This window comes from Scardinius erythrophthalmus (genome assembly GCF_964197995.2).
Source record: "Scardinius erythrophthalmus genome assembly, chromosome: 4".
In the NCBI taxonomy this organism is placed as follows: Eukaryota; Metazoa; Chordata; class Actinopteri; order Cypriniformes; family Leuciscidae; genus Scardinius; species Scardinius erythrophthalmus.
Window position 1 is genome coordinate 32178489 of NC_138224.1, and position 5018 is coordinate 32183506.

Genomic DNA, 5018 nt, shown 5'->3' on the forward strand with positions numbered 1-5018 from the left:
TAATCTATCTATCTTTCTAACTAACTTATTTATCTTTCTTTCGTTCGTTTTAACTAATCTATCTTTCTAACTAACTTATCTATCTTTCTTTCTTTCTTACTAATCTATCCATCTTTCTAACTAACATATCTATCTTTCTTTCTTACTTACTAATCTATCCATATTTCTAACTAACATATTTATCTTTCTTTCTTACTAATCTATCCATCTTTCTAACTAACATATCTTTCTTTCTTTCTTTCTTTCTTACTAATCTATCCATCTTTCTAACTAACATATCTATCTTTCTTTCTTTCTTACTTACTAATCTATCTATCTTTCTAACTAACTTATCTATCTATCTTTCTTTCTTTCTTACTAATCTATCCATCCAACTAATTAATCTTTTTTCTTTCTAACTAATCTTTTTACTTTCTTTCTTTCTTTCTTTCTTTCTTTCTAACTAATCTTTCTTTTTTTCTTTTTCTTACTTTTCTTTCTTTCTTTCTAACTAATCTTTCTTTCTTTCTTTCTAACTAATCTTTCTTTTTTCTTTTTCTTACTTTTCTTTCTTTCTTTCTAACTAATCTTTTTTCTTTCTTTCTTTCTTTCTTTCTTTCTTTCTTTCTTTCTTTCTTTCTAACTAATTAATCTTTCTTTCTTTCTTTCTAACTAATCTTTTTACTTTCTTTCTTTCTGTCTTTCTTTCTTTCTTTCTAACTAATCTTTCTTTCTTTCTTTTTCTTACTTTTCTTTCTTTCTAACTAATCTTTCTGTTACGATGGGACAGATGCAAGAGGCGTGCGGATCCATGTGCAAAGCTTTTAATCAGCGAGATGCGTTCAGAACAGGCAGAGAGTAGTTCAAAACCAGGCAGATGATCAGGACAGGCAGCAAACACTCAGAGTCGAAGGACAAAGCAGAGGTATCAGAGGCAGGCAGCAGACAGGGAGATATCCAAAACAGAAAGGTCACAAAACGGGCAGGCAGACACAGAAATGAACACTCAGTAAAGTTCACAATAGTTAACCAATACTCCGCAACCAGTAAGCTCATGTATCAGTAATTTATAGTCCCTGATATTGACTACAGGTGTGGAAATAATCAAAGCAATGGAGTATGGGAAATGTAGTCCAAAGTAACCTGTAACTGTGTGTGCAGTGAAAAAGTCTTAATCGTGAACAGGTGACATCTAGTGGTGATAGGATGGAAACAGCAGGCGTAGAATGTGTCACAGAGCCCCCCTCCTAGGAGCGGCTTCCAGATGCTCCTAAAACAATATAATCCAGGTGGGAGGCGGATCCGGGGGTGGGACGGAGGGCCAAGGCGGAGCAGGCTGCGGAGGCGACCAGGGCGGAGCAGGCTGCGGAGGCGACCCCTTGGGCGGAGCAGGCTGCGGAGGCGACCCCTTGGGCGGAGCAGGCTGCGGAGGCGACCCCTTGGGCGGAGCAGGCTGCGGAGGCGACCCCTTGGGCGGAGCAGGCTGCGTAGGCGACCCCTTGGGCGGAGCAGGCTGCGGAGGCGACCCCTTGGGCGGAGCAGGCTGCGGAGGCGACCCCTTGGGCGGAGCAGGCTGCGGAGGCGACCCCTTGGGCGGAGCAGGCTGCGGAGGTGACCCCTTGGGCGGCTTGGGCGGTACTTTGATCCACCAGAGCTCGTCAGCAGACCACCACGGAGGCCCAGATGGATCAGGCACCCATGGCAAAGACTGAAACCTAAGAAAAACTGGGAAATAAAACATAGACCGTGTATTCACAGCCCGTCGGGTCGAGGCCGGAAATAAAACGGGTTCAATCAGAATCTCTGTGGAACTGTCTGAATCAGCATAAAGCTCAAAATCAGGTTCATGAATGGAAACTAGGCAAATAGGCAGTTCAGAAAACTCAGGGATAGAAACGGAATAGTGAGGTAATTCATTTGTGGCCACTTTAGTCATGACAAGGCTACTAGAGCCGTCAGGAAATTCTTCCATAGTGTCTTGGGTCATGACAGGGCTTACAGGGCAAAGACAAGGTTCCTTTATGATCTCTGTGGTCGGATCAGGACTGAGCGAGAGTTCACAAATAGTCTCCTCGGTCGGTTTAGAACAGAACAAGAGTTCATTGACAGGAAGATGATCACATGAGTATTCAGGACTGGTTTCTACAATTGGGTCAGAGCAGGGCCAAAGTCCATAATTGTCCTTTCTGGCTAGTTCAGGACGGTACCATAATTCTTTGTTGGTCTGCTTGGCTGGTTCTGAACAAGATGGTAGTTGAAAGATTGCCTCCGTAGCCAGGTCAACACAGGAAGAAAGTTCATTAACGGCCTCTGAGGCAGTTTCAGGGCAGGAAAACAAGGGTTCAGAGATAATCTTCATGGCTAGTTTAGGACAAGGCAAGGGTTCATAATCGGCCTCCCTGGCCAATTCAAAACTGGAACAAAGTTCATCCCTAAACGTCGTCACCGCGCCAGGAGCTGAAATGAGTGCCACCACCTCTGGATATTCAGCGGTGGTGTATGTGGCCCAGACACACCATAAAGCAAGCCCCATTACGGGTAAAGCGGCCGACGGGATAACCTCGGGAGTAGAAGGGCTAGAATGAGTTGGTTTGGGAATCCCAGCTGTGCGTACTGACACCAGTGGTGGATCATCCACGCTGGATGCAAACCTCTGATGCTGAATAAATGTTTCCCTCCCCAAAATGTTCTTGGGGAAATAGGTGAGGACTGACTCAGGGTTGAAGGCAGTCAGCGGCGAAGATGACTCCGAGCTGGACAGGACCAGCGACGAAGTGGTCTTTAGGAACTCTGGCTCGAGGGGAACGACACTCACAGACTCTGGCTCAACTGGGCAGACAAATGGCTCTGGAAGATCTGTTGAGATGTAACAGAGCTCTGGTGCGGCTGCCATTATAGGTACGGAAGTACCAGTGCATTCCTCTGCGACCCCCACAGTGAAAGACGAGCCAGTTAACAATAGAGCATAATCCAAAAAATGACAGAACGATGTTCGAGGACCCTCACGGATTAATCGAGATCTTAGGGGTTGATTTATGCCGTCACAAAAAAAGTCAATGAGAACACAATCAGGCAGATCAGAAAAATATGCTAAATCCAAAAACTCCTGAATATATTCCTCTAACAGTCTCATGCCCTGTTTTAGGGCTAGTAATTGTTTTGCAAGGTTCAAACCTGACCAGTGTTCTTCAGAAAAGCCGCTGGATCCTTGTTTGGCGGAGTATTCTGTTACGATGGGACAGATGCAAGAGGCGTGCGGATCCATGTGCAAAGCTTTTAATCAGCGAGATGCGTTCAGAACAGGCAGAGAGTAGTTCAAAACCAGGCAGATGATCAGGACAGGCAGCAAACACTCAGAGTCGAAGGACAAAGCAGAGGTATCAGAGGCAGGCAGCAGACAGGGAGATATCCAAAACAGAAAGGTCACAAAACGGGCAGGCAGACACAGAAATGAACACTCAGTAAAGTTCACAATAGTTAACCAATACTCCGCAACCAGTAAGCTCATGTATCAGTAATTTATAGTCCCTGATATTGACTACAGGTGTGGAAATAATCAAAGCAATGGAGTATGGGAAATGTAGTCCAAAGTAACCTGTAACTGTGTGTGCAGTGAAAAAGTCTTAATCGTGAACAGGTGACATCTAGTGGTGATAGGATGGAAACAGCAGTCGTAGAATGTGTCACACTTTCTTTCTTTCTTTCTAACTAATCTTTTTCTTTCTTTCTTTCTTTCTTTCTTTCTTTCTTTCTTTCTAACTAATCTTTCTTTCTTTCTAACTAATCTTTTTCTTTCTTTCTTTCTTTCTTTCTTTCTTTCTTTCTTTCTTTCTTTCTTTCTAACTAATTAATCTTTTTTCTTTCTTTCTTTCTTTCTTTCTAACTAATCATTTTTCTTTCTTTCTTTCTAACTAATCTTTCTTTTTTCTTTTTCTTGCTTTTCTTTCTTTCTTTCTTTCTTTCTTTCTTTCTTTCTAACTAATTAATCTTTTTTCTTTCTTTCTTTCTTTCTTTCTAACTAATCTTTTTACTTTCTTTCTTTCTTTCTTTCTTTCTAACTAATCTTTCTTTCTTTCTTTTTCTTACTTTTCTTTCTTTCTTTCTAACTAATCTTTTTTCTTTCTTTCTTTCTTTCTTTCTTTCTAACTAATCTTTCTTTCTTTCTTTTTCTTACTTTTCTTTCTTTCTAACTAATCTTTCTTTCTTTCTTTCTTTCTAACTAATCTTTTTCTTTCTTTCTTTCTTTCTTTCTTTCTTTCTTTCTTTCTTTCTTTCTTTCTAACTAATCTTTCTTTCTTTCTTTCTTTCTTTCTTTCTAACTAATCTTTTTCTTTCTTTCTTTCTTTCTTTCTTTCTTTCTTTCTAACTAATTAATCTTTTTTCTTTCTTTCTTTCTTTCTTTCTAACTAATCTTTTTACTTTCTTTCTTTCTAACTAATCTTTCTTTCTTTCTTTCTAACTAATCTTTCTTTCTTTCTTTTTCTTACTTTTCTTTCTTTCTTTCTAACTAATCTTCTTTCTTTCTTTCTTTCTTTCTAACTAATCTTTCTTTCTTTCTTTTTCTTACTTTTCTTTCTTTCTTTTTCTTACTTTTCTTTCTTTCTAACTAATCTTCTTTCTGTCTTTCTTTCTAACTAATCTTTCTTTTTTCTTTTTCTTACTTTTCTTTCTTTCTTTCTAACTAATATTTTTTTCTTTCTTTCTTTCTTTCTTTCTTTCTTTCTTTCTTTCTTTCTAATCTTTCTTTCTTTCTTTTTCTTACTTTTCTTTCTTTCTTTCTTTCTTTCTAACTAATTAATCTTCTTTCTTTCTTTCTAACTAATTAATCTTTTTTCTTTCTATCTTTCTAACTAATCTTTTTACTTTTTCTTTCTTTCTTTCTTTCTTTCTTTCTTTCTTTCTTTCTTTCTTTCTAACTAATTAATCTTCTTTCTTTCTTTCTTTCTAACTAATCTTTTTCTTTTTCTTACTTTTCTTTCTTTCTTTCTAACTAATTTTTCTTTCTTTCTTTCTTTCTTTCTTTCTTTCTTTCTTTCTAA